The sequence below is a fragment of the Cavia porcellus genome, unplaced genomic scaffold (assembly GCF_034190915.1).
Source record: "Cavia porcellus strain 051 isolate PalLab524CR breed Dunkin Hartley unplaced genomic scaffold, mCavPor4.1 scaffold_8, whole genome shotgun sequence".
Classification (NCBI taxonomy): domain Eukaryota; kingdom Metazoa; phylum Chordata; class Mammalia; order Rodentia; family Caviidae; genus Cavia; species Cavia porcellus.
Genome location: NW_026947491.1, coordinates 32,290,158 through 32,313,687, shown reverse-complemented (window position 1 = coordinate 32,313,687; position 23,530 = coordinate 32,290,158). Strand labels below are relative to the sequence as shown.

At 33.0% G+C, this 23,530-nt stretch overlaps 1 protein-coding gene across 4 annotated transcripts in view; it reads right to left on the bottom strand.

Annotated features, from left to right (window-relative positions):
- Cntn1 (contactin 1) overlaps nucleotides 1–23,530 on the bottom strand; it is a 373,034-nt gene that overhangs the window by 222,204 nt on the left and 127,300 nt on the right. For 3 of the 4 annotated variants that reach the window (XM_013159444.3, XM_063254558.1, XM_063254559.1), the window contains exon 3: nucleotides 1,791–2,108. The exons of the other annotated variant lie outside the window; for it this stretch is intronic. The gene's annotated coding sequence lies outside the window, so the exon portion shown is untranslated. The remainder of the gene's footprint in view (nucleotides 1–1,790; nucleotides 2,109–23,530) is intronic. 4 annotated transcript variants of the gene reach the window in all.

The following is a 23,530-nucleotide window of genomic DNA, read 5'->3' as shown; positions in this document are numbered from 1 at the left end:
TCCCATGTCAATCCATTAATCTGAATGTGTGATTTTTATCACTCGACACAGGGGCTTTTATTCTCCTGCTGTGACCTCTGCCAGACCCAACAAGTAGCTGTGTCATTCTACCTATTACCCAGAATTTAGTATGTGCCGTTAGGCAATAAATATTCTTAGATTGCTGCCCTTCTCCATTCTTTCTGTTTTCCCTGTACATTCCATTTCACTATCTGTTAATGGACTATGTCAAACAGGAGGTGTGTGAGCTACATGTCTGACTCAGCATCAGGAGACCCCTAGCACACTGTATGTAGGTAGCCTTGCCTCCCCTCCCTAAGGAAAAAACTCCACGTGTGGGCTTTCTCATACACCTGAGCTAGACTGGCTTTGGAGAGACAATCACATGAGATGATGCCGGGAGTTCTGGGGCCGCATGAGACCAGGCAGTTGACAGGAAACCCAAGTGAGTAGTAACACTGGAGCAGAATTGAAATACACTGTGAAATGCTGGAATGTAGTTTTCCTTTGGCCTCATTTTCACTGCTCTATACTTCTTTGCTTTTAAACTAATGAAGAAAAAAAACCTTGCTTCTTGGTTTTTAGACAAAGGATAAGTATAGTTTTTTTTAAAAAAGGATGCTTACTTTCACAAAACATAATTGGCTTTCTGCTTTACTGGTTACTGATAGATGATTAACACAAATTTTTAAAATAATAAACACTTAAGGAAGTAGAGATAAATACATATTATATATGTTTTACAAATTATGGACTATAGTATATAACATATATATGATTGTAATGCTAATATAAATTTACAGTTAAAAATATCCTTAAATAACTTTACTACATCTAAAGTCTATTGCTGAACATTTGTTAATACTATTTTCTCACCCTAAAGAAATGTTCAGGAATTCATATCATGCTGAACATTATTTGCACACTTATAATTTGCCATGATATTTAAGCAATCAGCATTAAATTCACAAAGACCTCTGATCAATATAGCACAGCACCATATTTTCAGGTTTGCAGGTTTGCAGTTTTTGGAAATTTTATCTCCAAAATAAACTCTTACTGTAGTGATTTCTACAATTGTTTAAGATTAATTCTTAGAACACCAAGAAAGAAATAAAATTCCATTTTTTTTTCAAATTTCACAATATTCCATCTATCCATTCCTTTTGGAGAAAAACATTATTGACACAAAGGGCAAAAAACCCCCACGAAGCCACTATGGGTTAAAAAAAAAAAAGTCACACTGTTTTGTTTCTGACAAGGTCTTTCCTCAAGGACATGGTAGTCCAAATTGTTTTAATTCCAGCTGCTCATTTTGTATGCAACACAGCCTTTGACGTCTATGCTGTCGTCCACATTTGCGAGAAGGAAAAAGCATCTTAGGTTCTATGATTATTTCTTACTAGAATTTGATAATGTGGACATTAAGGTAAAGACAGGAGCCAAAGCAATGCCACAGCCCTATTAAAACTTCTCCACCAGGAGGCAATTGTCACTTACTCATTCCACTCTCTCCGTGCTGCCCCTCCCCAGTTTGCAGCGTTTCATTAAAGACACACAGCTGGGCACCGGTATATTCTTGAAAAGCTTTTGCATGCAAAATAAAATGCCATTCGATCTAATACTGTCCAAGGAATAAAATAAAGTCAGCTCTCAATTAACATAACAATTGGGAGCCAGGCTGTTGCATTTCAAAACCTAGGTCTGAGTCAGCCTTACTATTAGGATCACCAGTATCCGGAATCAGCACATTCTAATTTACTGTCACCTAACCAAAATCTCAGGCTTACCTCATATGTTGAATTATCTGCTGTTCTGAGTATAATATCTCCGGTAAATAGTCCGTTTGAAAAAATGCAACGAGAGGGTTAGACCACAGCACGTCTCGCTCCTGCAGCAGAAGGCACTTTCAAAGGACTTCAAGCTGTGACCTCAGAGACAGGCACACCCGCTCCCATCCTTCAGCCAACCTTCTGGGGAGAACAGGTTCGATGACTGCAAAGCTGGCTTTCTACATAGCAACACTTTCAAATGAAGCATTCTGTGCTATGAGCTGGGAATTTACATCTTCCAAATTCGGCTGGCCCGAGTCAATGCTGCTTCTATGCCTGAAAATATTAAGCATCTCACTGCAGTCACTTAATGCAAGAAACTATCTGAGGTGACTTCACAAACCCTGTCATTCTGTTTGGAGGCTAAAGAATGAGCATGGCATGCATAATTCATGCATTAAAATCTTCAATGCACTTCCTGTAACCGCCGTTCTATCCAGTAATGGGCTATTGATCATCTCATCACTAAAACAATTGGGACTACGTGATTGGTTTATTTCCACAAATAAAATTACAACCTAAATCACAGGGAGAAGCCTCCAACCCTGCAGTAGCCACTTGGGGCAAAACATTCCCAGAGAAAAGATGACATTTGCACACGGCAGAACCTGTGAACTGGACTCTCTTTTGGGCAGAAATGCTACAGCATCTGCTTCCTTTAAAAACACACTTGTGACAGGCTTAGGCTGAATATTTTATATTATCAGTATATACACAGAGCTGATATTTCATACCATTTCTAGAATACCAACCAGGTTATACACATTAAAGAAATAAAGTGACAAGAGAGTGGTATGTGGTTATTCAAATATAAGAGATTCAAATATCCTTTCTTAGAATACTTTCATTTTAAAATTATGCCTGATTTCAATCATGTGCAGAAGTCATCGTAACAGATTCAGGTATTCATCAATATGAACTATTTTGGACCCTAAACACCTTTACTCTGGGTGTGGCAGTGCTGAGCTTGTTCCAAGCTCTCTTTCTCTTAAGAGTATAAATGTCTATGAAAATACCATTATTTTCACTGGCTGGAAAAAGTAAGCTTTAAGACAAACTGTTCATTTAATTATGCTAATATTCAGCAAGGAAAACTACAGGCAGTATTTTTAAATGTCAGAATGGTATTTGCAAAAATATCATAGTGAGAGACCCATGTTAAATAATTTTGTAGAATTTTTATCAATTTAATCACCCACTAAACAATTTTTTTGTGTGTTGGTTATTGTCATTTTTTTGGTGCCGGGATCCAGCTCACAACCTTGCACATGCCAGGTGCTTGCCACTGAGCTAAATCACTGGCCCTGAACCAATTTCATATGAAGAAAGCATTTCATTTAAAATTTGAAATTTTCCTAATGTATTAAGTATGAGGATATCAAAGTAGAATTACGGTGGGACTCTAAATTACTAACATAACCTCCAGTAGTTACAAATGTAAGCAATAGAAATTCAAGCTCCCTAAAGTGCCATGATTCAACAGTACATAACCAAAAGACTAGGAAGAGCATCTGTTTACCCCACTGCACTTTCAGTAATGAATGGGAAGAAAACCAGTACTGTTTTTCCTGTATAAACAATCAGGGTCCATGTCTAAAATGGAGACTACAAATTTGCAATTGCAAAATGTCTACAAATGGGGAGAGATATAGCCATAGTCATCATCCTCACCCTCACCATTATCATCGGCCCAGAATAGATAAGTGTAGGAGCTAGCAGTAAAAAAGAAGGCTATGGCAGAAAAAAAACACAATGAAGGATGTAAATCCCAAAGAAATCAGAACAGGCAAGCAGTAAGTAAGCTTTGAATAAAAATAACTAGAAAAAAGTAGACAATTTCATTCCCAGATAAAACAAAGCCCAAGACTGTAGTAAAAAGCCAAGTTTCATTTTCCAGAAGTCTTTCTGCACCCCAGAAAAACACTTAACTGATCCTCTCAAAGGGATGGAAAACAGAAATGGCCACTTTGGCAAAATTTAATCTCTGCAGATCAAGAGGTTTTCCAATATTTTTAATTTATAATGCATGGAAAATATGGACTGAACTCTGTAATGTGAGTAGGGTCAATAAATAAATCACAATTTGGGAATAAACCAAAGCATATTTTGTTTGTATAAGTAGCCTACATAATGACTGTCCTTGGGAAATGCATTGTTTTCTTCCATATGAGGAAAAAATACCATGTAAGTTAGGAAAAGAAACCAAAGTTTCCACACTCCTGAGTTCAAGGCTTTATGTGCTACAAGAGAAGACTGCATTGTTCTTGTTCAAAGTCTTTTTCTTGCAAAACAGAATAGGGAAACATCAGTCAAAAACAAGATGGTGAGAGTAATACAGGGCTTTAAATCGAGATAATGGAAAGTCAAAGTGGGTTACTATAATATATCCTGCTATTTTTATTTATTTTTCCCTTAATTAAAAGGATAAAAATAAAAAAGTAAATAATGGAGTGGAGATTGAGATAAAAGAGGGCATAACAGCAAAACAGCCCAGATCAAAACATAACCATTTAAGCAGAATAGTGTTTCAACACCAGATAATCCTGACATAAAAGTAGTTACCTATTCTGTTTTGCTAGATAGAATCAGGTTCGAAAGTTTAGGCAACAGCTGTGAAGATAATGAGATTCATTATGACTCCCATTCTCGTTGACTTTTATCTACTTTTGAAGACCTACAATGTCTCCAATGTTTTGGTTTTGTCGGTTTTGTTCTTTACAGTTTTGTTCAATTTTATTATAACTAATGATATAGGCAATTCTATTAGAGATAGCGGGAGGCATTATGGAAACCATTGTTGATCACCTTGTATTATGTTTTTACATTATCTATTATGTCCACCCTTTTGATTTGACCGACTCTGCTCTGTTATGTCACATTTGGTTTTACTCTCTTCCAAAAAAGTAATAAGAACCGTGGGAGCAATAAAACCCAAAATGTGTAATAGTCATTGTACAAAAGAGAGGAAAAGAAAGTGCTCTAAACTATATAACTGCATGTATATTTAAGTGTATAAGATAGAAAATGATATCACTGAGTTTTATTGGATCATTGAACAGAACTGTTTGCAGTATCATTGTTGGAATGTCCACTTTACAAGCTTTAATTTTGTGACTTGAACAATTATTTCTAAGATGACAATATGTAATCCATTAACTAGTGATTTCCTGTTTATTTTTTTTTCTGTAAATCTGTATAACTTGTACCCTTTCTCTGCTTTTTTTTTCTCCTTAAATAAAATTTTTTTTTAAAAAAGTCTTTTTCTTTTTCTTTCTCTGCCCTGCCAATGCCCAAGCTATCCACTAATCATGACACAGTCATTCTTTAAAAACTTAATTATTGAACACTTTCTACAGGTAAGGAATTGTACTACATTATAAAAACAAAAATGTATAGGTCAGTGGTTGTTCCAACATGTTCATGTGTTAGTGAGAAAAACAAGTTAATTTCTGACACAAAATGAGAGATACAATCACTATGATACATATTCAGATACATACAGGAGAAAATCACATAGAACTGTCTCTATGTAGTAGGTAACTGCCAGGTACATGTAAACTCTTACTTTCCTTCCATTCTAGTAAGCCAAGTAACAAAAGAAATATTGGCAATGCCATCTCTTTATTGAAGCATTTAAAAAGGATTTGTTAGAGGTATGATATTCTGGGTAAACAGAATGGAAACAACAGCTTTTAATGTTTAACAAGTTCTCAACTAACTTTAGGTTTTTCCTGAATATAAACAAGTGATCTTGGACACATCATTCATAATCCTTGAGCCTAATTTTATCACATAGAAATTAGACATATAATTTCTTTCATTTTTATGTGAATTAAATAAATAAGAACACAATCATTAAACGTAGTTTTTTTAATCTATAAATGAGAATTTAAATCCTGCCTTGACTTTCTCCTTTATAAAATAGTTTTTTTTTTAAAAAATCAATCTCCTCATACATTTAGAAAAAATTCAAATATTGTAAAATCAATGTCTCTTAACACAGCTTCTGGCAAGTAAAGACTTTAAAAATCTTAACTTATTTCCTTTACAGAATAGACCTAAAAGGAACAGCATTTCCATTACAAGGCACAACATATACATTGTAGGATGTCACAGGACATGGCTGAGAAATTCAGATCTAAAAAGTTTGAATGGGGCATTTTGTCAAGTGATACAGGAAAAATATGTAAAATCAAATTTACAAAATTTGATAAATAAAGGTGATTTTAAAAATCACTTCTTAAAAATACTATTAAATTTTTGAATTTATATATATTTTAAATGTTACTTGTTTGATGATCTTTTATAGAGAAAGATATATTTAAATGATAATATAGACGTAGTCTACCAGTAATGATGAAAACCCAGCCAAGGTAGATAAAGGACATGGATATGAGACAAATATTCTAGAAATATTTAGATATTAAAAGTTTTATAGAGAACTATGAGGTTGGGAAGAGACATAAAAGACTTTAAAGGTCAAATAAATAGTGGTCTCTTTACCATTAACACACACACACAAAATTCTGGAATTATCTTGAATATGGTAAGATAACAAGAACATATTGTAGCCATAGCAAAGGAGAGATAGACTAGGAAACAGGATGAAGAGTTGGTAAAGTGGTGGGCATACAAGTTTTCAGCAGATCAATAATGAGGCTGTCACTAACTGAACATGTCCAGGATAAACAGAAATGTTTAAGATAGAAGTGGATGAAATAACAGTTGAAAGTGTATAGTAAAATCATAAGTGAAGGATGAAACCTTGAGATTTATATAAGTAAATAAACATAAAAGCCTTCTTTTAATATAGTAATAAGTTGATGACAAAAGAACTATATACATACGTACATGTATTATATACATGTGTATGTTATGTTTAATATAAATGGCAAGGCTAAAACAATGCTTACTATTTTTTTTTATTTTAAAGAGAATAAAACCAAACAAAACAGAATAAAGCTAATTAGAACCGAAACATGAAAGTGATACAGGACTTCAAAACAAGATGATAGGAAATCAACCATGGCTACCATGATATATTTTATTGTCTTCACAGAGCTGCCCATACTTTCAGACACAGTAAAATCAAACAGAACAAGATAAGATAAAACCAAACCTAATAGGGCCAGAGATTTACCTCAGTGGCATAAGCACCTGCTTGGCAAGCACAAAGTTGTGAGCTCGATCAGTGGTACACAAAAAAAAAAAACTAACAAAACTATGAAAACAATATAGGAATTCAAAACAAGATAATAGGAAATTAATAATTGTTACCACCTTCCCTTTTTAGATGTTTCCTCCCATATCATTTCATAATATCTATTGCATATTTGGGGGGGGGTGTTGTTGTTTTTGGAGAAAACCAGGACCTTTATTGGCTAGCCAAACTCAGAGAAAGATGCTACCAACTCCTTTATTTTATGCTAGGAGATAACACAATGTTCACTCATATGAGTCTGAACAATTTCACCCATGAATGTGATCTCACACTGCGTCTATCTGCCTACAAGAACCTTGAGATTATCCTTTTTTATAGCTGAGTAACTTCTATGGTATGAAAATACTGTATCTTTCTTACCTGTTCTGTGGTTGATAGGCAAGCTACCTCTGCTTTTTACTAGGTTCTCATCACATGGAACAATTGTTTTCTCTCCTTTTATTTTTAGCCTACGAATGTCCTTTCAATAAATATTCTTATGAAAAGCATACACAGTAATTTGACGATTAAAAATTGGAGAGAAAATTAGAATATAGAAAAGAGAAAAAAGTTGCTTTCAAACACATATTTTATATACATGCATCTCTGTATACCTATAATACATTATATAATTATATCAGAACTAATTTATAAAGATGATAAATTTGTTTCTTGTACACATCATATTGATTGATATTGCTTCTTGTTCCACTCTCCCTGTCTTTCTTGTTATTGGAGAATTGAGGTTGACTACATTAATGGTTACAATTGGCATGCATTGGTTTGTCTCTGCCAGCTATCCTCCTGCTGTTAGTCTTCCACTCTTCCCTTCCATTCAGTTGCCTGCTCTGTTTGGTGATGCCCTTCTGCTGCTATTTCTGGAACTGCAGTTACCTTTATCTCTCTTGAGAACATCTTTTAGTGCTCTTTGTAGGGTTGGTTTGGTAGTCAAGAATTCCTTCAGTTGTTCTTTATCATGAAAGTACTTTTTTTTTCATCAGTTCTGAAAGGTAGTTTTGCAGAGCACATCAATCTGGGTTAGAATTTGTTTTCTTTCAGGATTTGAAGCGCTTTACTCCAAGCTCTTCTTGACTTTATGGTTTGTGTTGAGAAGTCTGCCTTAATTCTGATGAATTTTATTTTATAAGTGATTTGTTTTTCTCTAACAGCCTTTAGTATTCTGTTTTTGGCCTTCTCCAGATCCATGTGGCTACACCGGGGAATGTAGCCACAGGTGCAGAACAGGTGCAGAGGGGCATGTTTGTCTGACTCTCCTGGCCCACACTGGATACCTGTGGAAAGCATGCATCTTCAATGGTGGCCTGCAAGTGCAGGGAGAGTATCTGTTTCTCCCAACCCACACTGGTTACCTGAGAAAAGCAAATGTCTGGATGATGGCAGGCAGGCAGGGGTGGGTCTGGCTGTTTCTCCCTGTCCATGCTGGCTGCCTTCCAATGGTGGCAGGTCCACAAGGGAAGGTCCAGTTGTTTCTGCTTTCTATTTTAATAAAATTTAACTTGGGTATCACAAAGTTCTTGTCATTAAGTAGTATTTATTTCCACTTTATCAATGAAAAGTTTAGCTCAAGGAAAGGTAAAATAATTTGATCAAATTGCATGATCACTGAAAAGGTGAATTGGAAGTTGTATGCAGGAGTTCTAAGTTCACAGCACAGACTCAGCCATCACATTAAGCTACTGACCACCTCCTATAGTAATAGAAAAAATTGTTTCTCCTCATTTCTTTGTATTTTTAATGTGACAGATAAATGATAAATATTCTTATGAAAGGCATATACAGTAATTTGATGATTAAATATTGGAGAGAAAATTAGAATATGGAAAAGAAAAAGGTTGTTTCCAACTGCATATTTTATATACATACATCTCTATATACCTATATACATTATATAATTATATCAGTACTAATTTATAAAGATGTTATCTCATGTTGTGCATAAGAATAAAGCTTGAAAGAGCTTACATGACTTTAATAGAATGTGCAAATAAAGAATAAGACATAATTTGAGTTCCATAAAGGAAAAGATAATGCTTACCACAGTGTATCATATTTTAATACTATTTTGAAAAATTCGTCCAGAAAAATAGAATATTGTAACTATCAGTATTAATACAGAGTTATAAGCTTTAAACTCGAGGTAAAAAGGGAAGAACTCATACATCTGAATTCCAATCATTTAAAATTTATAAAAACAAGAAAGATACTGTTTTGATCAATTCTGTTATACCTGATGATATAGGCAACTCAATTTAAAAATAGCAAGAGGCACAATGGTAACCACTTTCGATTACCTGGTATCCTATTTTTGCATCATGTACTATGCCCACCCTTCTGTTCTAACTGACTCTGTTTTGCTTAGTCACATTTGGTTGTATTCTCTTCAAAAAAAGTAATGAGAACTGTGGGAGTAATAAAACCCAAAAAGTGTAACTGTTATTGTAAAAAAGAGAGGAAAGGAAGGTGGACTAAGGGATGTAACTGCAGGTATGTTTGAGTGGGTAGGATGGAAAACCGTATTACTGAGCTTTTGTTAGATCATTGAATGGAACTGTCTCCAATATCACTGTATGAATATCTACTTTATATGCTTTAATTTTATAATTTGGACAACTGTTTCTAGGAAGACAATATGTAACCTATTAACTAATGATTTCTCACTGTATATTTTTTTCTTGAAATTCTGTATTACTTGTACCCTTTTACTGCTTTGTTTTTTATGTCCTTTCTTTTTTCTCTTTAAATAAAAAAATCAAAAAAACCCCAATGATATACTTAATAAATAAATGAAATGATTCAGCTAAAGAAGAAAAATAACTAAAATGAATAAGTATTCCAACCTATCTCAAAAATTCAAGATAGCTGTATATTGTGCATGTGTATATTGTGCACATTAAAAGATTACTAGTTCCAATTAAGTAAACTATAAGTTTCCTAAAATTTCAATTAGCTCTCTGGTATCAGTAGACCCAAATGACTTCCCAGGTTACATGCAAATGATCTAATTTCAATTCAATCTCCATGTAAAATAAAGAAACAAATAATCTTAATAGTTACAAGTATAATAGAAAATATAATTTAAAATTTTTCATTTGTTAAAAAGTGTAATAAAAAATTATAATTATCCCTTTTAAATCATATTTACTTTAAATTACTTTACAGGAAGCAGTTCTTGCATTTCAGTGACTAAATGTTCTTAATTTAACTCTAAGTCAAGAGATGTCAGCGATAATTTCTGCTGCATGAGAAGCACCAAACAGCTTTGGGTAAAAGGCAGTCTGGCTCTTAAAATATATATTAGGGAAGAACTTTTAAATTATAACCAATTAATTTCCTCATGTAACACAAGTAAATATTTGCAAAATTGTGTGATCTAAAAATAATTCTGTACTCAAGACAATTTAGAGATCCTTCATTATGTTTTTTAGAACAAATGACTGTACAATTTTAAGGCTTTTAGGATTCTTAAGGGTTTTAAAAATATGACTTAATGCATAAGTAATTCATTAAAGGAAGCTTAGCAAGAAATGAAATCAGCAAGATGGTAGAGTAGGAGATAACACACTTCTTCCCATGACCAAACTAAACAAATAAACAAACAAAATTAGAAGTCTATTAACAAAAATTGTCTCTTTTTTTTAACAATAGTCTTGTGGGTACTCAGGAATCTAAATAAGAAAGTGCAATAACTATGGGAAAAAAAATAAAAGACAGTAAACACACAGAAGGTTATCGGGGGTTGATCAGCAGCCTGAGATCTAGAGAGGTAGAAAGGTAAAGCTATGCTGTGTGAAGTCATTTCCTCCATTGCCACGTGTGCCCCTGACCCCTAAGTCATAGACATTACCTCTATCCATACTCCATACCCAAACTCTGCGGCTATTCTTCGTGTGCCTAGATCTCAAATATTAGGGGCAGTACTCATCCACAGTGAGTATGTCTGTAATTTTGCTGAGGACCTTGGCTTCACCATTGCTTCGTGAGTATTAATACCTTTGCCATCAGAGATATTGGTACAGCAAGAAAGATAGTAACAAGAATCTCAGTGTAACAGGGCCACTTGAGAGTGCCTACACTACAGACACTACATATGCCTTTGCACCAGCTGTGTCCACACAGTGCTAAAGCATCAGGAGGCTTGCACTCTGGACCCCAGCTCTAAGCCTGCTTTCTAATCATGCACACACACCCCATATTATTAACATGACACTGGGGCCTACCCTGCAAATATGCTGGATCCGAGAGCTACTTGTTATCCTTTAGACCACATTTCTGTGACTACTCCATAGACACTATATCAAATAGTGCCACTGCCACTGTGAGCACGGCTCTAGAATACATACTAGACTAGAACTCTCCCCAGAGAAGCAAAAGAGATCAAGAGACCCTCAGCAGTCTTGGTCAATGAAAACAGCCCTCCCTACTACTATCGATATGTCTAACAATGTCTCTGATGATGCCCATAATTTTTGTCAATTCTCACATTAGCTGATAGAGCAGAATAAAGACTATGTCTTTATCTAAATTACAAACACATTGTCCACTTACCTAACACCATCACATCTACCTGTAGGTGTAAGGCTTTCACCACCCAAACTAGTATGTAAAGTCTATAAGTACTGATGCTTCATCCAATATGCACAATTCAGTGCAAGAACATATGAAAAAAGAAAAACCGAGGGAAGATATTGCCACTAAAGGATCATAATAAGTATTCAATATCCAATCTCAAGGAAATGGAAATCTACAAATTGCCTAAAAAACAATTCAAAATAATAATTTCAAGGAATTTCAACTACCTGCAAGAAACAAGTCTTCTGTACAACTTCTTGAAAAAGGAAAACAATACACAAATAAAACAAAAACTTCAACAGATAAATAGAAAAAAAAAGAACCAACCAGACATTCTAGAGCTGGCAAATACAATGAATAAAATGAAAAATACAATAAAGATTGTCAAAAAGAGAAATAATCAAACAGATGAAAAAAACTGTAAACTCAATACCAGGGCATTTAAAAATGTCTTAATCATGGAGAAAAATATAAATAAGAGGAAATATAGAAAGCATATAGGGTTTGATACTAATTGAAGTTAAAGGAAGAAGGAAAGTGAAAGGGACAGAAATATCAATCTCTTACAATAATAGTAAGGGATTTCAACATTTATTCCTTTAATAAGGAATAAATTAGACAAAAAATGTGAAAAACAATATTAAAAACTAAATATGTATTGGTTGGGGATTTAGTTCAGCAGCATAAGCACCTGCCTGACAAGCACAAGATTGTGAGTTTGATCCCTGGTACCAAAAAATAAAATAAAATAGAATAAAAGAATAAATAAGTAAGCCAGGTGTGGTGGCACATGCCTGCAATCCCAGCAACTTGGGAGGCTGAAGCAGGAGGATCAGCCTCCTGCTTTTGAGTTTAAGACCAGCCTGTGTTACAAAATGAACACAAGGCCAGCCTGAACTGCATAGCAAGATCCTATCTCAAACACACACACACACACACACACACACACACACACACACACACACACACACACAAAGAATAAATATATAGAGCAATTAACCTAACATATACAGAATGTTCCATTCAACAACAGAATACATTTTCTTCTTAAGGCACAATTTACTGTATCAAAAGCAAATGATGTGTTGGGTCACTAAACAAGTCTTGACAAATTTAATAAGGCTGAAATCATATCAAGTATCTGTTATCACTAAAACTAAAAATCTGGGAAATGCATAAACATGGGAAAATACAACATGCTCCTGAACAACCAGTTAGCCAAAAGAGAAATCAAAAGGGACATTTAAAAATATCTTAAGACAAATTAAAATAAAAATGCAATGTAAAAAAATCTTACAAAATGTAGCAAAATCAGTTCTAAGCAGTACACTTTTGTGAAAAAAATACCTACATTAAAAAAGAAAAATATCAAATAAATTTAAAATTACATCTCAAATCAAAAAAGAACAAGTCACACCAAAACTTCTGAGAAGAGCAGGAATAACATAGAGTAGAAATTAGTGAAATAGGAACTAGAAACATAATAGAAAAAAATCAATGAAACTAAAAAATGTTTTTAAAAAGTTGAAAAACTAGACAACTTTGTTGTGAAACAAAAAAAAAAAGAACGTATGAATAAAATCAGAAATCAAACAAGAGACATATTCTTGTTTGACAGAAATCAAACAAGAGCATCACAGAAGTACAAAAGATCCTGAGACAAATGCTAATAATTACATACCAACAAATTGGATAACCTTAGAAGAAATGCAAAAATGTTAAAAATTACCAAAGTGAATCATAAAATAGAAATCTTAAATAGACCATAGTGTCAAAGAAACTTGAATTGACAATCAATCACATGCCATTAAAACGCCATTATTCTGATGGTTTTACTAATTAACTTTAAAAATAATTAATTACTGACTTTTTAAAATATTTTCAAAAACCCAAAGAAGGGATGATGCTTCCAAACATATTTTATTGTGGTAAATTCAACCCAATGCTTACAAATATTTCCAGAAAAGAAAATTACAGACAAATATTCCTGAAGAAAAAAATGCACAAAATTCTTTACATCAATTTTAGGAAGCTACCACTATCCTGAAAACAAAATTAGAAAAGTGTAAGAAAATAAAATAAAGATAACAGGTGTGGCAAACACAGATACAAACAACTTACCAGTAAATTTAAAGCATCAAATGCCATGATCAAGTAGGATCTATCTTGTGATGTGAAAAATGCAAATCATTCACAATGCATGCAAATCAATAAATATACTACATCAAATTAACAGAATGTGGAGCTAAAATATGATTATACCTACAAATGCAAAAGATGTTATAAAGTTCAGAATCCCTTCAAAATTAAAACTTCACTAAAACAGGATACAAAAGAATTTACACCAAAACAATAAAGATCATAATCAAAAATCCTACAGTTCACATCACAGTGACTGAAGAAAACATTAAAATTTTCCCTACTAAGACATGTATGACAAAAGGCAAGAATACCTTTTCCCTCTACTTCTTTTCAACAAAATGCTGGAAATCTTAGAAAGAAAGGCAAGAAAAATATAAAAAGCATTAAACATAGGAAATATGTAAATTGGGAAGCACTAAGTAAAACTCGCTGATATATATATATATGTATATTATTCATTCCACTAAAATTGTTGAGCTGATTATTGTTTTCAGGAAAGTTGTAGGACAATAGTCAGTATACAAGAATCAGGCACATTTCTATGCAATTACAATGAACTACCAAAAAACAAAAATATTAAGTACATAATCCCATTTATAATAGAACTAAAAAAGATAAAGTACTCAGTAATTCAACCAAAGAAGTAAAAAAAAAAAAAAAAAAAAAAAACTCTGCACTGAAAAGTATTAAACATGGTGAAAGAAGAGGTAAATGCACCCAAAATATAAAGTTATCTTGTTTCTATGAACTAGAAATGTCAATAGTGTCCCACTGTTCATAACTCCCAAAACAGCTGAGATATGGCTTTACGGTTATTCCTATCAAAATCCAATGTCATCTTGTTCCAGAAATATAAAAAATCCTAAAATATCACAAATAGTCTAAACAACATTTTATAAGGTCAGCACTAACAACAAAGTTACACAACAAAGAGGTATCATACATTTTTCGTTCACATTATATGTTGTTAAACTATAATAATCAAAACAGAATGGTACTGGTGTAAAAACAGACACATAGCTCATAGAACAGAAAATATGTTCCAGAAATAACCCACACATATATACAGTTAACTCACCTCAACAAAGTTGTCAAATACATATGATAGAGACAATGTATTCTGGAGAAATAAAAGACTCCACAATTAATGCTGGGAAACTGGATATCCACATGTTACAACATTAACAAAAATGAGAAACAAAGAAGGAGGCAATGTGTGAGGGTGAAAGAGGAATAGAAATGCAACCAACTTATACCATATGCACAAAAATTCAAATTAAATATTTAAACATAAGACTGAAGCTCTAAAACTCCTAGAAGAAGTTATAGGGCAAGACTCTATGATATTGGTATTGGCAATAATTTTTTGATATAATATCAAAAACACAGGCATAAAAAGCAAAAATTAACAAATGAAACTGTATCAAACTAAGAGATTCTGCACAAAGGAAAGAATAAAATAAAAAGGAACCCATGGAAAGGGGAAAAATAGTTGTAAACAATGTATCTAATTACCAGTTAAAATCCAAAATGTAACAGGAACTTACAAAATTCAACAGTCAAGAAAAAGCTGGTTATAAGAAAAATTGTCTCAATATTCTTCCGAAGAAGACAAATAAATTAACAGCATGTACTCGACAAGGAAAACATACTCAAATCATTAATCATGAAGGAAATTCTACCACAATGAAATATCATTTCACACCTTTTAGGATGACCATTATTAAAACATGTCAGTGAGACACTATATATCTGTGCTAGGAATGTAAATTGGTATAGTCATTATGAAAAACAATAATTCAAGTTCCTAAAAAAATCAAAATTGCCATATGATCTAATAATCCAACTTTTTGGTAGGTATGCAGATTAAAAAAAAATCATGGCCTGGAAGATATATTTGTTGATCATTACAACATTATTCACCCTAAGGTGATACAAAATCACCCTAAGGATAGAGAAAAGCAGACAAAGTATAATGAATGCAAACACATAATAGTATATTACTGAGACTAAAAAAGAAAAAGACAACCTGCCATTTTCAATATTATAGACGAACACTTAAAATAATGCAGACACAGACTAACACATACGTGTGGTCTCATTTATTATCAGAAATATAAAGTGGTAAAACTCTTGGAAACAAAGTACAAGAGTAATTACCAAGGACAGGAAATGAGGGACATGGTAAGATGTCGGTTAAAGGATAAAAACTTGGTAGATATAAGATAAGGAAGTTCTAGAGACTGACATACAGATGGGGATTATAGTTAATAATAATGTATTATAATCTTAAAATTCTGTAATACAGTAGATCTTCAACATTTTTAACATATGTAGAAAAAAACATGAACAATGTGGAGTGACATTAATTGGTTCGATTATGGAAATCATCTTGATATACATACATATATAAATGTTGCCTTAATATTCTTTTTTAAAATTTTATTTAAGGAGAAAAAAGAAAAAAATAAAAAAGGGTACAAGTTATACAGAATTTCAGAAAAAATAAACAGTAGGAAATCATTAGTTAATTACATATTGTCATCTTAGAAATAGTTGTTGAAGTTACAAAATTAAAGCATATAGAGGGGACTTTCAAACAGTGAGACTGCAAACAGTTTTGTTCAATGATCCAACAAAACTCAGTAATATGGTTATCTATCTTATACACTTAAATATATATGCAGTTATGTCTTTTAGAGAACTTTCTTTTCTTTTCTTTTGTACAATGACAATTACACATTTTGGGTTTTATTACTCCCACACTTCTTATTACTTTTTTTTTTCTTTTGAAGAAAGTAAAATCAAATGTGACATAATAGGACAGAGTCAGTCAAATCAAAAGGATGGACATAATACATAATGTAAAAACAAAATACAAGGTGATCAACAATGGTTACCACAATGCCTCTTGTTATCTTAAAAAGAATTGTCTATATCATCAGTTATAATAAAATTGTACAAAACAGTAAAGAATAAGACCAATAAAACCAAAACATTGGAGACATTAGAGGACTTCAAAAGAAGATAATAGTCAACCAGAATGGGTGTCATAGTGAATCTTATTGTCTTCATAGTTGTTGCCTAGACTTTCAAACTTGGTACTATCTAGCATAACAGAATAGAGGAAAATCAGTTGCCTTAATATTCTTGTATACCATCTATACTTTGAATATATAAATCTCCAGAAAGAATGGTTATCATCAAGAAATCAACCAATAAAAAATGCTGAAGGGACTGAAAGGAAAAGAGAACATTTTTCCTTTGCTGGTAGGAATATAAATCAGTACAACCACTATGGAAATCAATATGGAAATTCTTCAAAAACTTAAACTAAAGATTTGGCCCAGCATGCCCTATGACTCTTTCCTAAAGAGTTAAAAGCATCATACCACATGCTCTATGCAAAGCTATGTTCATAACAGCAGAATTTATGATAACTAAATCTTAGAAACATCCCAGATGCCCATCAAAAGATGAATGAAGAAAATGTGGTATTTATCTAGAATGCCATAAAAAGGATAAACCTGAGTCATGTTTAGGTAAATAAATGTCCCTCAAGACTATATTGTTAAGTGAAATAAATCAGACACACAAGTTTAAATATTGTGTTGTCTTGTGTAAGAAACCAAAAGGGTAAATAAGAACAAAATGGAGAATGAAAATTGAGAAGCAGGAAGAACTTGTTCAAATGGGAAACAGAAAAAGGAAGGGTGCAGAGGAAAGAGAAAAAAGGTAAAATGGATTTTAAGAAGAAAGAAGAGAAAAAATTGAAACAAAGCTTTTGTAAATGGGGAGGAGAAGAAGGGTTGGAGGGGAAGGAAATGGAAAAAATGTATTAAGGTGTAATATGTACAGGTGCAAATTCCCTGTGATGAATGTGATCGTTATATATGGCAAAAGTGCACTAGAAAACTTTTTAGATAAAAAATGCCAATAAATGCACGAATAAATGCCAATAAGAAAATAAGTGATAGATTCATTACAACATTTTAATTAGCACATTGAAAACACAGGTTTCCTTTTTGGGCTTCCAGCTTCATTATCATTTAAAAAGTATATAAGGCTTTGTATATTGATATGTTTAATAAAATAAGTATATTACGATCACAGCACACAAGTATATATTGTGTATATAGATATGCATCCATAAACAAACACAATAAAGGTTTTAGTGAAGGTGATATGACTCGCATTAGTGTTCATATAATGTACACTAATCCAGCCTATGTCATTCCCAGAAGTAAGAATCATCCTATGTACACCATAGATTATTTCACCCAATTTTATGCAGATATTTAAAACCAATTGATAGATCTGTAAAATTCTCCAGATGTTGAACCAAATCAAAAATAACTTTGAATAAAATTTCATATTCCCTTTCCTATTTGACTACAGGTTTGAAATATGAAATGTAACATACTTTAACATAATTTGGCTAAATAAGGCAATTTTATACAAATTGCTTCTATATTTTGTAACACATTTTATTACCAGGCAAAAATTGAGTCCCATAGCAGAATATTAATGTATCAATGTGTTCTTTTATAAAATCTTTGTTTTTATGGAGTTCCTGCATAAAGAAATCAATTTAGCTTCTTCATAAACAGTTTTATCTTGAAAGCCACTGTAATTTCCTGAAAAAGATTTTATCATAGACTTTTGTCCCATTAAATTCAAGAGGATGTCTTAAAACCATAAGTAATAGTTTATTTCTAAGGAATAGGGTATAGGGATATTTCTGAACAAATGACACTTTACTGAGATGCACAAACATTTCAATTAAAAATAATTTCCCCAAAGTAGGCAATAAAAATCTCTGGAGATAACATATGACCTAATTGTATTCCTGGTATAAAATTTTCAGGTGTAAAATCGTAAGCCAGAGGTACTGTTATTGCTTATATCTAGATGGCTTCCTTAAAACCTCCTGAGCTCATAGGTGGGGCTTTTGGCAGGTGACAGGAAGTTTCAGGAAATTTTACAGGCCAGTTGTTAAACCTTCATTATTAAAGTAATATAAATTAGTGATTAAATACATAATATTTTAATGACATCAGAATACATCACTTCCTATATATTTTAATATTATCAATGTGATAGAAATTGCACTTATTTTGTCTATACAGTAGACATACTATATAATAGTATTAGTTATTCTCTCAACTCCATAATCAGTGACATACTTGCGAAGAAAGAATGAGGAAAATTGAGATATAAATTAGCATCAAGACTTTCACTCAAGAGATATTTACTTTTTAATGTAAAAGAGATATTTATTTTTTAATGTAAAATGCAAATATTAAAACAAAAGTTAGTAGGAATTTCCAAGAATCATATGACTCCTATGCTGTTTCCAATTCCCTTCTTTCTTTTCTCAGTATTACTCGAACAAAACTATAGACTAAATCTAAATCTAGATCTACTGCAAATTATATTGATCTAGATCCTCAAACCGCTGAATCTTGAGAAGAGGCATACTCTAATCTGGGGCTAAAAAGTTTTTAATCTCTATTGCATTTTTACATGCAATTCACAGCATACAATTTTAATGTTACAAGATTTGCAAAAGAGCAAAAACCGTGTCCCATGGTTAAGAGAAGCAGATTTGATAATTAGGAGACCACAGGATATTTTAGGATTGAAAGATATCTGAAGAGATGAAACACTAGAAATGTATGTGGTAGTGGAGCAGTAAAAATAAACTCAGTTTGAAAACAGACACTGACTGTAAGCATAAAGAGGACAATGACATTTCTGAGGTAGCATTGATAAGATTCCTGGTCTGATTCTATGAAGGGAAGGGATAGAGAAAAAATGTTCAAAGTAATATTAAGATTGCTACCTTATGAAAATCAGCAGGTGTTGACCTCAACAACCAAAAGTGGCAATCCAAAAGTTATAAATAATACCCATAAAATAACAGGATAGGGAACTGCGTATGTGTATTTCACTTCCACCTCCTTGATGCAAACTTTTGCCCACCTCCTCATATCTGAAGTATCTCTTCATCTGAATTATGAAATACCATATTTGTCTAGTATTTCCTGGCTTCCATAGCCCCTGTCTGAATCTTTACTAGTTTATTCACTCTATTTCACCTTAAAATTCTGTGCCACCGATTTATCCTCCTCTTTTCTCCTTTCAACACCTCCCCCTCCTTTCTTCTATTCCTTTTCCACCCCTTCTCTGCACATTCCACGTTCTCTCACTGGATCTTCGGATTTACCCACATGTAACCAAGTATAATAATCCAAATGTACCTCCAGGAAAATGTCTTTCCTAAACTCACACACATCAGAACTCTTATATATATGATGGTATGTGCAGCAGCTTAAACTCAGGGAAACTCAAATGTCTTTCCCTAAATTTGGTTTTCTTTCTGTTCACTGTCCTAAGAAACGGCACCACTGTCAATTAACCTGCAAATGCCAAAAAGCAGAAATATTAGCCTTTATATTTGAAAGATTATATGTCAAACTTTATGTCCAGCCAGATATCACTGCTTAACTCCAGACACATCAACTTGATATTTGCACATTATTTCATTCTAAGACAAGCTCTAAATTCTTTCCTCAAATTTGTTACTCCTTCAATCCTCCTATGCTAGAGTATAACAGTATCTTATGTCAACTCCTGATGGTTGAAGTTTTTGACTATAAGCTCTCTTTCTCATCTCCAAACTGTGCTGAATCCATCTAGTTTTGTTTTGAGTTTTTTTCCTATCTTGTTTTTTATTGTCACTTCTTGCTTAGACTGCTTACATAGATGATCACATATCCCCTCTGTTGTCTGCTAATCCATACCAAACACCATATCGCAGCACCTAAAAAGATCTTTTTAAAATGCAGGTGTAATCATATTATTTGCTGCCATAAAAATAAACAGTATTTTCCCATCATGATTATTATTTTAAGCTTCAGTTATGGCACGTAATGCCCTGTGGGCCCCCGACTTCATCTTATTCTCTTGACCAATTTTCCAATATTCCAACCATGCTGGCAATCTCCCAAGTCTCTTCTTATGTAAAAATTTTGTCCTGCTTCTCTCAGAAATACTTTTTCTCCAAGTATATGTTTGGCTAACAGACTCGTCTTATGGGCTGTTTCTTCATCACCACCTTGCAGACTTGGATAGATCCTTCTGCAATCCATTCTCACGATAATCTTTATGTTTCTTTGATTGCGCCAAGCAAAATAGTAATAAACAACATAATTTCAAAATTATTTTTGATTCCTCTACTGCAATATAACTGCCACCAGAGCAAAGATCATACTTGTTTGATTTCACTTTCATTTATCCTGAATTTTGTGTTTATCAGTGTGTTTGGCTCATAGAAGTTACAAACGATATTTGTGGTTGTGGGGACACATAAATCAGTAGTACAGTGTGTACTTCCTTCAGAGTATGTGATCCTTTAATTTGAGTTATTAGTCATTGTGATACAGATGACCACATAAAGCCAAGCTGCTGGTCTTTGCATAAGTGGTTTATTTTTTCAACTTCAAATATTAAGCTAAGAGCCAAGGGATGCCCATAATCACAGCACTCAGGAGGCTGCGGCAGAAAGACCACCACGAATTCAAGACTATTATGTGCTGCATAGTGAGTTCAAGACCAGTCTGGACCAATCTCAACAAATAAGCAAACAAATAAATAAATGCAAAACAAAATAAAACATAGCAGGCTAAGAATGTTATTAAACTTCTCTTTAAAAATCTATAGTATTTGTCTCCATCCCAGGATTGTGCCTTCCTAGATTGTCAAATATCCCTTTAAAATTTTTTTTAGACTGAATGTGGTTGCACAAACCTGTAATTTAGCACTCTGGGATGCTGAGGCTCTATTTTGCAATTTTGAGCCCAGCATGAGCAATTTAGAAATTTACTGAGATCCTATCTCAAAATAAAAAATAAAGAAGGAGTCAGAATATACTTGATAAAGGCCCTAGATTTCCAGTTTCCAGTACTGAGAAAACTGCATTATATTTTGGCTCATTGTTGCCCACAATCTGCCCTAACTTGGTGTCTAAAATCATTTATTCCTAAGTGGAAAAGTTTTATCTCCATCACCCCACCTGTGCCCTGACCCACTTGAATTCTCTGCTGCTATGGTTTCCCACTTCTGCTCAGCCTGAGGCAGACACTGGTTAGCTCTTATTAACTCTAATAAGTTTCACTGTTGTCTTCACTTTGCGTTCTCCTGGGAGATTCTCCTTGGGTCTCTAAGAATTTTTTAGCTGGCACCTGTTTTTCTTGTCGTTAACGCTGATGTGTTGAATCTGGTGTGGAGATGACAGCCAGATACAGGAAAAATCGCTTGGTGGCATTGCCTTGCCTAATGTGTGGTTTCCAGGGAGTGATCTATTTCTGTACTCTCAGTAATCAAGCTGTCATTTTCCTTCCCCATCAAAAGAAAGCAAAACTCCTTGGTTAGGAATCCTGTTAATTCCTGAAAAATCCAATAAATTTTACAAATTTTGTTGAAAAGTAGAGAACATCTTTTTCAAAAATGGGAAATTAAAGAATATTGTTTTCTACCTCACTGGTATTGCTTACCTTTTCAATTTGTATTATTTACCTTCTCAGTTAATTGTAATGAGTCAGAGGCAGATATGTAATGATTAGTAGCATGAATTTTTGTTTCTTATAACCCATAGTTCAACACCATTTTGTGCATTTATTATTTGTGCCTACCAAGTTACACTCTTATTTATATATGTCATATTTATATATTATTTATATATGATATGATATATTTATATATAAATGTGATATATTTATACATATTTGTCATATGAAAAGATAGCTAACAATAATGCCTGTATCATAATGTTGAGGATTAGATGAAACAACATAAAAAATCATCCATAGCACAGTGCCACCAGGTAAGAGTTACAAGTTGATGTTGGTTGCTATATATAAACTCCCAGAAAACTGGCACCATGCTTGATGATTCTGCAAAACATTCATCTAATATAGAGCTCACATCAACTATATCTTCAATAAATGCTTCATTATTGGTTGGTTGATGAACTCTGATGTAAATTGGTAGGTCCTTTTCTTTTGCTGGGTCGTAATGATTCAGAAAATATCTCCCACTAGCAGAGCCATGTGTAGAAACACAGGATGAGTTTCTACCCAAAAAAGTGACGTAAGCATCTTATTAAAGTGGTTATTGTTATTTAAAATGTTCATTATCTCGTTAATGATAAAAAGGAAAAAATTCTTCTGTTCAGAGATTTAAAGCAATTTAACTTTGGTATTAGACGTTATAAGATCTTACCTTATACCCCTGTATCCCGGCTTACATGAAGATACAGATATTCAGTGCAAATTCTAAGAAATAATAGGCTTTGTTTTATATATATATATATATATATATATATATATATATATATATTTAAATAACTACTCAGTATAGACATTATGGATACAAATATCAATTATGTGTATAGATATAAAATAATATATCATACTGTAGGCAAAAGACTATCATATATGCACTGTCAAATTATGTTACTGTATTGAGATTAATTTGTGCCTCATATTGTCTTAATTGTTTAACAGAATTTATTAAATGTAATATTGCCAAAACTCTTCTAATGCTTCTTCTTGCATTGAAGAGGCTTTTCATTCATTTCATTCTCTGAGGCACACTTATATAAAAAGATAGAAAATAAAATGAGACTTGAATGAGCATTCATATTGCTTTTAGCTCCTCAGCAGAGTGCAATTTGTTGTGCACCACAGCACTCTACCTAGAC